Source organism: Cotesia typhae, unplaced genomic scaffold (genome assembly GCF_013202065.1).
Source record: "Cotesia typhae breed Kobodo isofemale line unplaced genomic scaffold, CoteBio_Ctyphae contig_50, whole genome shotgun sequence".
Lineage (NCBI taxonomy): Eukaryota > Metazoa > Arthropoda > Insecta > Hymenoptera > Braconidae > Cotesia > Cotesia typhae.
In genome coordinates this window covers 47,450-59,456 of record NW_027423758.1, presented here as the reverse complement: position 1 = coordinate 59,456, position 12,007 = coordinate 47,450, and the positions used below count along the sequence as shown (strand labels likewise).

The window sequence follows — 12,007 nt, the reverse complement described above, 5'->3', positions numbered from 1 at the left end:
CTCCTGCGTGTATACACTCTAATCCAAGTCCCGAGTTGAGTAAGAGATAAGGGTGCAGAATTTTTTTTTTCTAACATGAGTGCATGAGTTTCACCGTTTTTTTTTTTTTTTTTTTTTTTTTTTTTTTATTTACTTACTGGCGTTGATTGACGAGTTTTATTATCATGGGATTTTTAAGTTTTTTGTCAACTTTTTTTCGACAGGATCCAACCCTTCTGTTTAATCCCCTTTACAATGTTCAGTGTGTATGTGTATGCATGTATAGATGTTTAGATGTGGTGTGCAGATACTGAGTAAGGACCGAGAGGACGGGGCCAATAAAAGTTTGAGGACGCGAGGAGTTTCTCTGTCGAGATTCGAGTGAAGTAGTCTTCCGAGTACAAGAGAATCTTATTCTTTTCACTCACTTTTTTTCGCTTTTACTACGTTTTTTTAACTTCCTTTGTTCGAAGACAATGCTTTAATATTCGATAATAATAATAGTTGGAAATTTTAAATTGAAATAAAAAAATTTTTAGACCGGAACCAAGCCAGGAATCGAACCTGGATCTCTGTGATTGTATGTTATGTATGGTAAAGACGGTACTGAGGTTATGTAGTGTGGGATTTGGTTAAAAAAGGTGAAACTTTCTGTGGAAAAATTTTTAATTATAAAAATAATAATAATTTTTTAAATATTATTATTATTATTCTATTTTATTGTAAAAAATCAGCGACGTTTGACTCCCATCAATTGAAGGAATGAAACACTTCAAGTATGGAGTAAATTTTGATTTTTTTTCAGCGGTCATTTCGGAATTGAAAAATTTTAATTGAAAAAACGGAGTTTTTACACTAAATAAATTTTTATTAAGCTTTCAAATGCCGTCAGATTTGTTTTTTGAAAATATTTTTAATTATAATTTATCATATGCTAAAGGAAAAAAAATTAAAAAATTTTTTTAAAAAAATGCAAATCCAAAATTTTGCGATTTTTCTATTTTATTTTTGTAATATCTCGAACGCTATTATAGATACAGGAATGGCCTTTCGTTGGTTTGAAAGGGGACACTTAGGGCTATTAAAAAAAAAATTTTTTTTTCAATTAAAAAAAAAATGCCAAATTTTTTAAATTTTGAATTTTTGAAAATCGTCAAAAATGACTAGTGCCATTAAAATTTTGGTTCAATTTTTTCTTTTTACTACATTGTACTGATCTTAAAAGATCTTGAATTTCTTAGAATGGGTTTTTTTTTTTTTTCCAAAAAAAAAAAATTTATTAATTTCAAAAAAAAATTTTTTTTTGTTTCTTGCAACTTCGAAATAATCGTCTTGAAGTCATCCTTAGCTTTTTCTAAAAATTAAAAATTTCGATCCTAAAAATTTTTAATTGAAACAATTTTTTTTCAAAGCATTAATAATTTTTCTCTTAACAACAATTTATTAAAAATAAATAAACATAATTTATAAAAATATATAAAATGTTTCTATTAAAAAATATTAATGCTTTCATTTATGCCTTCATAAACGTCACCGGATGATTTATGATCTCGTGCTTCCATTAAAAACTTTAACATGATAGTATAATGAGGCTATGGATAAGAATGTTTAGTTACTAACCACACACACACACTTACTTATATAAAATGTATATATTATATATTATGTAAATAAATCCATTAAGAGCAAGATATATTTTATTTTCCGAAGGAAAAGCCAAAAAATTGACTAAGTATGAACTTTTTTTCTGTCAGTTTCACGCACGATTTGAATGTTTCGCGATTCGCGACTCGCAACTCGCGTTTCGAGGATTTGTTTGCCGCTGAGGGTCGATGCTGATGAAAAGGGCACGTAAGAGTATAAGAGTATAAGAGAATCAGAATAAGAATGAGTGCAAGTATTATGGAGCCAAGCTAAAGGTGGAAAAGAGGAGAAGCGCTGGGGTGCTGTTGGGTGACGAAGGTATGGAGGAGATAAAAAAGAAGTTTCGCGGTCGAGATGTATAAAGCTTGTGGGAACTCTTCTTCTTGCATTAGTAATGTGTATGTATATTTATTTTTACATATAAGGGTGGCACAAACAAACGCACTTTTTTTATATTTTTAGTTTTCTTTAAAAATCTGAAAATTTATTGAAAATTTTTTAAAAACTCTTATAAAATTAGCTCTACAAAATTTGATTTGTAAATATTTTTCTTCCTAATTGTTTTTTTGAGCGAAAAAAAAATTTTTTTCTGACAAGAAATTTCACTTATTTTAACAAAATTAATTTTTTTGCTTTAAAAAATACGTATCTTGATCCAAGAAAATTTATTTAAGTCAAAAACATCTTGTTGTTTTAAAAAAATTTAGCCTCTTGCTCCAAAAAATTTAGTTCTTTATAAAAGTAAATTTTTTTTCTTGAGAAAATTTCTCTCTTGATCCAAAAAATTAAATATCTCGATAGAAGTAAATTTTCATTGATATTTTTATTTTATTTTTATTTCTAACACAACTTCGGTCTTCCTTCAGGCACTCGAAAATTTTTTTGAGCGAAGAATTTTGTTCTCCAGTCAAGAAATTTTTTTTTTCTGAGTACGAAAATTTTATCAAAAATTTTAAAATCAAACTTTACCTTTTTTTTATTTTGGCTAAAAAAAAATTGTCTTACTTTTGATCTTAAATTTTGGTTAAAATATAAGAGATAGAGAAAAGTTGATGAGAAATTTTTTTTAGAGGGTTAAATTTCCTATATAAAAGGTCTCTTATTACTTTTTCATATCTTCGATACATAACGAGAAAATTAATGAAATAAAATCAAATTTTTTGTATTTAATTTCTAGCTCTTAATTATATTTTCTAAATTCAAAATTATAAATTCTAAAAAAGAAAATTCAGTATTTTCATTCTTCTATTCTATGATTCCATTCTGCGGTACAGAGCCCACAAGGATAAAAGAGGGGGAAAACGGAGTCCAAGCACGATTCGCTTGGTTGCGCTCGAGTCCTGATTTTATTCCCGATCAAGGCAAAGGCGCGAAAACCGACGACCTATAACACGATCGAAATCATCCTCATCCTCATCCTACTACCTGTTACTCTGTGTGTGTGAGTGTGTGTGTGTGTGTGTGTGTGTGTGTGTGTGTGTGTGTGTGTGTGTGTGTGTGTGTGTGTGTGTGTGTGTGTGTGTGTGTGTGTGTGTGTGTGTGTGTGTGTGTGTGTGTGTGTGTGTGTGTGTGTGTGTGTGTGTGTACCTGCGCCCGAACTCTAACTCTAACTCGAACCCGAAGACTTATTCACTATCGGGTGTTGGTTTTTTTTCGGAATTCTTGTTCTTGCTCTCAGTGTTGGTCTTGGTCTTGATCTTGTTGCCGCGTTTTTGCGAGCTTCTCGCTTCTTGACATTCTCTCGCTTCACCCGGGTCAAATAATCCCGGAGCAGAGTGTAAGTGTGAATCATTGCTGTGACGAAAGGCTCACCCAAAGGGATCCAACATCCTGTCGTGAGAACATCTTCCCTTTTTGTTTTATTGCTTTTTACAATCTTAAGAAATAAATTTTTCACTATCGATACTTGCTATTATTTTATTTTTTATTTATTTGATTCATTTTTTTTTTTTTCGTAAATATTTTTTTGAAAATTTTTTAATTAATTTCAAATTAATAATAATAACTAGCAACCTTGCAGTCACAAAATTTTGCTTATTTTTTTTACTAATATGGATAATTCACAAACTTAACTTAAATTTTAAATGACAAAATAATTTTTTTATAATGAATTTTTTTTTTTTTTAAATGACAGTCGTACCTCGAAAGAAAAGGGCGGACGTTAATTTTTTTTTTTTTTTAAATGATTTGCTATTCTTTTGTCTTGTTTTTATTGAGGGTAGAAATTTTTTTCACACAAAAAATTTTATTCAATTGCAATGGTAATGATTTTAGAGGACAAAAAATCTGTCTAAAATTCTAACGGCCAAAGGGGACTTTTTTTTATAAATGAATGTTTGTTTTTATTCAATTCAAAATTTCATTTTTTTTTTTTCCCAATTTCTAAATTTGTTTTATTAAAAATAAAAATCTAAAATTTAAATTTTCAATTAAATATTCAAGAATCAAAAAATTGATAAGATTTTTTTTTTTTAAAAAATTAAATCCTTTACAAAAAATGTCTATCAATTTTTTCGTATTTCTAACTCTTCATCTAAATTCTATTTAAAACAGTAAGATTAAAAAATTGTATTTTTTACGATTAATTTATTTTTTTAAAAAATCGTAAGCCTAAGATTTTAGACGGCGCTAAGGAGCAGGGTTCGATTCCTAGCGCCGGTAACTGAATTTCATGAATTTAAAAAAAAAAAAACAACTTTAATTCTTCCGTGAAAAAAAATATCTTTTGTCCTGCTAAGTGTTTGAACTCTCACCCGAAAAAAGTTGTAAGTAAATAAAATAAAATAGCGATAAATCTCGGTAAAAATAATACCATATATATATATTTAAAAAGGGACTTGAAACCGATACACAGAGGAAAATAAATAAACCTCGATTTAAATAAACACAATATAACTTATTATTTAAATTATTTTGACTAGCGCATTATTTAATTCCTGGGCATGGTAATGAAGAAGGAGAAGGAAAAATAAAATAAAATACATATGCCGATACCGGGACAGTGTCAGTTCCGTTGGTGAGTGTGTTACTTGTCCCAGTCCTGGATGTGAGAATACTAAATGAAATAAAATAATAAAATAAAATAAAAAGGTGAGTTGTAAGTAACACACGTATACACACACAATTGGTATTTTTTATTCGTACGAGCACACGGGGATAGAGTGGCTGGTAGCACCCTATTGCGCGGTAACTAATTAATTCACGATGGGGCCCCTTGAAGCTAGTTCCTAAACTCGGGATCCCCTAGGCATTACCATCACAGAGAACAGTAGACCAACTCTAAGGTTAAAAAGAATTTTTAAATATTTTAATTCATCATTAACAAAAGTATTCCCTTAACCAGCATCCAGGACCAAGAAACGTTATCCCATCTCCATATGGATAGATATGCCTAATTCTAAATTAAATCTACGCCTGGTATGTATTTTTTCTCACCATTTCCAATTCGAGTTCCCATCCACGTACAAGAGATAATTATGCAAAAAATTAACTGCGAAAAATGACAAAAGACACCAGTTTGAATATATGACTATTTCTATAAATAAATGGATGAATTAATTGATGGAACGTGGGATTGTTAGAGATGTCGGATGCCGGGTGAGAAAGGAGAATGAGAACCCGTTGATGCTGGAGAACAATCATCACCGATATAATATGCGTCACGGACTTAATACAAATACAAGGAACACGTGCCACGTGCGATTTCAAACTCGTTGGCGCCCCGCTGAGATTTCTAAGACTATTTTTACCGTACCCGGAAACAATACTTGCGACTACTGGAGGTATTGAGTAAGATTCTGGGATTTATTGACCTTTTAGAGGAATCACAACATGCGTTAATCATGAGAAAGAAGATTGGGGGGTTGGAATTAAGAATTTGAAGGAAAAGAGTTGACGGTCTTGTAGTTTTTGATCCTTTGGACAAATTGAAATTAATGTGATCGAAATTGTGGTTGATAATAATTAATGATATTGATGGAAATGCCAATAGACAAATAATTGTAGTTAAGAGATGATGGAAATGTAAATGTAGTAAAAAATTATAAATTATAAAAAATCATTGATGGAAATGTCAATGTAATTATGAAAAAATTTCAATGATTGACGGTAACTTGAATAAATTAAAAAACTAAAATTAATGGATGATGGAAGTGGAAATGTAATAAGGAATTGGGATTAATTATTGATGGAAATGACAATGCACTGAAAAATTGACATTAATGTGATCGAAATGTCAATGCAATTAAATAATTGTGGTTGACAATAATTAATGATATTGATAAAAATGTCAATATAGTAAAAAATTAATAGTTGATGGAAGTGTCAATGCATTGAACAGTTGTCTAATCTAACAGTTGACTAATTAATCACGTAACATAATCGAAATTCATTAATATTCCATCAATTTACTTTTATTAGAAAACAAGTAAACATTTGTGAAAATTTTAACGAAAAAACGTTCTAAATTCTACCAATAAAGATCATCAATTTATTATTAAAAGAAGAATCGCGAATAATATCTACCAACTTTTCCTCATTTCTATTACATCAATTGGTAAATTATCAATTCTCCTATTTCTGTCAATACCTCGATTTTCCTGAAAAAAATCATAATTTTCGAAAGTAAGCAACAGAATCTAAACCAAACACCGAAAGTTTTCATATTTTTCCTCTTGAAGAAGATAAAAATATCCAGGGCCGAAATAAGGGAGTCAGGAGGTCTGATGCATCCCGCGGCTTTCTTAATTATCATCTGTCTATCTTCCGGCATTAAGTAAAAAGAGTTTTGGTGTGAGTGGAGGGTAGGGGAGAGTCTCCTTCGATTCTGATCCCTCATCCCCTCACACCCTATTGCTGTGTATGTGCCCTATGGATGAAAACTCGTAGCAGAAGATGTGGCCTTCTGTTGGTGTTGGTGTTGTATAAGGAAGCAAAGAAGTAGGAAAACTGTCGGGTGTTGAAGGTGGATGCTGGAAAGTAGAGACTGGAGGGAATCGAGCCCCGGTTTTCTCTCGTCGTCGGTTGCCAGAAAGAGTAAGATATTATTCTGACCTTATAAAGAAGAAAGAAGGGAGAAAAGAGAAAAGAGTAGTGGGTAGTGGGGCCGGTTCTTACTCCGCCCAGCATCCAAGATGGCGTTCCCACTGGCTCCCCTCGTCATTAAAATCAATAATTAAAAAATACAACGGTGGGCACCTTGGGGTTTTCTAGCGCCTAGCACTCATAGCACGCTGTCCCTCCTGAACCTCATCACCATCACCCAAGGTCCAGATCCAGATCCACTTATGACCCGGGTGAGCACCACTGGGGGGAGGGTGCCTGCTTTAGTTCACCACCCAGGTACCTCACCATCACAAGCTACATCTGGAAGCTCCAAGCTCGATCTTCGATGCTCAATGTTCAGAATGTTCGAGTCATTGTGAAAAGACCTTTAGGTTTAAACACACCCTCTTTTTAAATTCGGGTGCACCTCCCCTGGGGGAGCCACACACTCCCTGCCTTTTTCTACACTATTTTGTCGGAAAATATACACGTCCTGGCCCCTTACATTGGAGGCTCCACACCGGGAGAATAACGAATCAATGCGGACAAAATGTCGCGAAAGAAATCATGCAAATAACACTAGTTATTGTTTATTTCGTTGTATTCAGCTCAAGATTTTTTTTTTCGGGGTTTATAAATTCGCTAGTTGTAAGTTTAGGACGCTCTAACAGATGCTAGATTAGGACCGATGCTTAGGAAGCTAATATTTTAGTTGTTAGTAGTTTAGGTAAGGTGGCTTTGACCTGATATCTTTTTCGTGGGTTGAAATTTACTTTAATCAATTAAATAATTTTGAAGAATTTTATCTTGTTGATTTGAGTAAAAAAATTCTTAAACTAAGAAATTTTTATTGCTTTAAATAAATTTTACTTGATTCAAGAATTTTTCGTCTTGATCAAAGACAATGAAACTCTTCAAAATTATTTTCTTGGTTTAAGAATTTTTCTCTTGATTCAAATTAATTTTTTTTTTTTTCTGTGTACAAGTTTAAGGAATGTTTTATATTATTAAAAGTTATTTTTAAAAATTTAGTAAGTACTGTATTGAATTTATTGAATATTTAAAGTTCTATTCTTTAAAATTGAATTATTAAAAAAATACTGATAGTACTTTTTTTAATTTTTAAAATATATTAATTTTAATTACTTAAATTTTAAATATAATAACATTTTTAATTTGTAGCTTATTTAATAGGCAGTAAAAATTTTTTTGACATTCTGTAGAGTGTAAAAATATTGTACTGAATAATTAACATGTGTTAATTGAACACAATTGTTCGTCTTGTTCGATCGATCTGTTTTTTAAATATTATTCAATACTTAAGAGACACTTTTTAAATGTAACTTTAATACAAAACTCTCTTACTTTTAATATTAATGCAGAACTATGTTACTTTATAGTAACACAAGTATTATAATGAATTATCACTAAATTTGTGTAAATAAAATCCAACACAAATTTTTACAATGCACGATTTTACTGTTTGAAATTTATTACTTATTGATTATTATTTATTGCAGTTCATTTTTTCCGTACGAACATTTTGAAAGAGTAAATATTAAATATTAACTATAAATTAGCAATTTTTTACTAAAGTTTATTTTACTTACAACTTATCATTGATATTATTAAAATAAAATTACTATAAACACAAAAAAAAAATATATATTATTGAAAATTAATTTATTTTTTTTACAGTTTAACGTTTAAATTAAAAAATTTACAAGTTGGAATTTTTATTTTTTTAAAAGACAATTTCTATCTTGAAAAATTATTTTAATAAACTTTAAAAAAAATCAATTTTGGAATTTTTTTAAATCTATAAACTGTAAAAAAAATTAATGACTGTTCTTTTTCCGGATAAAAATAAATTAAAGAAAATTGGGAAAAATTATGACAGCATAGACTGAGTCTTAACTTTTTTTTTTTTTTTTTGGCATTTGGAACAAATTGAAGGAACCAGTGTAAAAAGAGACCACAAACCAGCACTTTTCTACAACAAACCGACTTTTGTAGCCTCAATCGGTGTTTTATTTTTTTACGCCTCCTAAAAATAGTGATGTTTCAATTCGTTCGAAAAAGACTTTTTTTTTTTTTTTTTTTTTACATAGTTATTACTATATTTTTAAATAACTAGTAATAGTAATAGTAATAATAATAACAATCATCAAAACGTCTTTTCGCAATTTTAAATAAACATTTATGAATTTTTCTCAATTTTTTAAATGCCACAATTTCCAGTAACATAAATGTCAGAAACTGTCTGGAAATTCTTTTGCATTTGGAAAAAAGAATTTATTCTCAACAAATCTTATTTTTTAAGAATTGTGACAAAAATATTTAGGTATTCCATCAGCGGAATTATTTATAGTTAATTTCCTATCAGAAGTATATAAAACAATCGATCGTATCTCTCCGTTAAATAATTCATTCGATTTATATTTAAAAGCTCATATTAAATTATATTTGAGTAATTTTATTTTGTTATTCCAATTTTCTTTAAATGTGCATTTATATTGTTTTTGCAAAAATTAATATTAAATATTTTTATCAAAAATCTCATTTAAAAAAATTTTTTTGATAATAAAAAAAAAAAGAAAAAATTATTAAAAAAATTTTAAACATTTTTTTTTTTATAATTTCTAGATAAAAAACAATTCTTTTAAAGAATCTATTAAAAAAAAAATTAAAAATACACATGTAAACGTCCTTTTGACAGTTTTGTCCCGCGTCAGGTGTCTCAAAATCATAAACCAAATTGACAACCCAAAAAACCAAAATGAAACACTTGAAAAAAAATAATTTACAACGGAAATAAACCCGAAAAAAATTCTCACATAAATTAGACCTCTGTGCCTACTACATACCGAATAATGTATACGTATTCAGCAAAGTACATACAAATATATATACCTACGGTATAGAAAATGACAATGGACCAATAGATAAATGTATAGTTAGGTAGACTCAGCAGCACTTGTCTAAAATTTTATTGCAGTGATCTTATCCCGCGTCCTTGAAACCGGTCAAAAATCCAAATAACTTTTACTTCTACATACTTGTAGAGATTTGTCAGTATTAAACCGTTGCCTTCTAGGTATTAGTGTGTATTAGTATTAGTGTAGAGTTTGCAAGACATCTTAACTTGGTGCACCTCTACTCACTTAAGTACTTGAGCCGTCATTCATCTCCTTCCTCTCTTCTCTTCTCTTCCTCTGGAAACTAAAACATATATTCATACATGTATCCATACTTATACATATTAAGTACTCTAAATAATAACAATAATAATTTTGTAAATTAAAAAAAAAATAATAATAATTATTATTATTATTATTATTGTTATTATTATCATTGTAAAGGTCTTGATATGAATTTGTCCTTTTTCAAGGTTTTATATCATTTTCACTAATAGTCAATCAATTATGCTAAGTATTTAGACTGCGTTCAAAATTGCTCTATTTCTAGATACATAATTGACAAATTACCTTGTATCTCGTGAACTATTGACATTTTTAAAGATATAAGCTCATTTTAACATTACACACATCGAGACCTTTCATTTGAGTACCCACATCAATTTTTCATATATTTTATATATTTATATATTCCACAAATACCATATATATATATGAAAAATATATAAAAATGCATGTGGGTACTCAAATGAAAGCTCTCGATGAGTGTAATGTTAGGGTGAGCTTATATCTTTAAAAATGTCAATATTTAAGAAAGTACAGTGCAATTTAACAAAAGTCATTATTTAATAAAGCAAAATTTTAGTAGCTAGTTATTATTATTATTATTATTATTTTTTTTTTTAATTTTCAAATGGTTAATAATAACAATAACATTAATAAAGAGTTTGTTATTATTTTCAACGAAATTGCCGATCCAATTTGGGACTATTCAAATTTTTTTATTATTTATAAAGTTATTAATATTATTGTCATAAAATTTTTTTTATTGTTAACGTTAACAATAATAATAATAGTGTGTTAATGCTCGTACCTGAAAGATGTAAAAGTAAAAATCCTAAATAGCCCCATCGCAGTGGTTTTTTAAACCAAACATAAGTTGATGGGACAAAGACCCCCTCCAGCGTCTTATATCTATATCCGCACGTCTGGACATCAGAGTCTAGTTTAAGTGAGGTTTAGACCAGACTTAGATTTTATTTAGTAAAACCGGAAACACACAGGTGTACACACGTACTCTAGGTATATAATAGTATACCCGGCAGGTGCAGATGACCCGTGACCGTGACTCACCGCCCCTTTACTTCTCCTTTCTCATATTTTTCGGTCTTTCTATTTTTACCTACACCATATCTAGCATAAAGCATATGTAGATGAAGTTACATTAATGTATTATGTATCAAGTTTAGCTTTATTCCTCATTTAAAAATCCCTATATGTTAAATTAAAACGGTCATTATCGGTAGCTTAATTCTTATCTCAGTTTTGAAAGTCATAAGCAAAAAAATTTAAGTATTTTTCAATGATTTATGACCCTAGGTATTATTTTAATGTATTTTTGTTAATAATTAACTATAAGTATTAATTTAATACCAAAATTCTTCAATGTTTCGAATTTTATGAATCAAATGTTCAAAGTTTTGTTTTTTGTGAATTTTTTTAAGTCAAAAATTTGGATTAAAATCAATAAATTTTATTCAATATTCTGAACGAATAAATTCTTTATTCAGCGATTAACAATTTATCGGATAATCACATCATGACAATGCCATGCATGGTAATGAAATTTTAAGAATTTATTAACATGAGACTCTAGAATATTCTAGATAGATACTTTAAGACTTTTCTCTTCAATTTTACATACAAATATCTGCATTATTTTATTATACATAGCAAATTGTTAACAGTTTCTTTTATTTAAATTTATAAATTTTTTTCTTCGTTGATTTTTCAAAAAAAATCATTAATTTTCTTATCGAGAAGTTGAAAAAAATTTTTTTTTCTAAAAATGATCAAAAATTTTTACATTTAATCAACTCCTTGCTTATTAATGTATAAATTTTCTCAAACTAATAAAAAAAACTTCAATTAATTTACAAGTTCAAGGCAAAAAATCCTGTCAAAATCTTGCATTTAATATATAAAAAATTTAAATGTAATTTTCTGCGCATATAAAAGTCTTTCAAAATTAATTTCTTAATTCAAAATTTTACCTTCTACACATAGAATTTAATTTTCCTCATTTTTCTATTTTGTCCAAGTCTTGCAAAAAAATCAATTTCTATTTTTTTACAAATTAATATCGTAAAAAACAACGTTGCAAATTTAGCAATAAATTTTCTTGGTTCAATTAAATTTCCTAA

General features: G+C 28.7%; 1 protein-coding gene across 3 annotated transcripts in view; it reads left to right on the top strand.

Annotated features, from left to right (window-relative positions):
• Window positions 1–12,007, top strand: part of Nord (neuron derived neurotrophic factor nord) — a 106,955-nt gene that overhangs the window by 63,843 nt on the left and 31,105 nt on the right. The window lies entirely within an intron of this gene.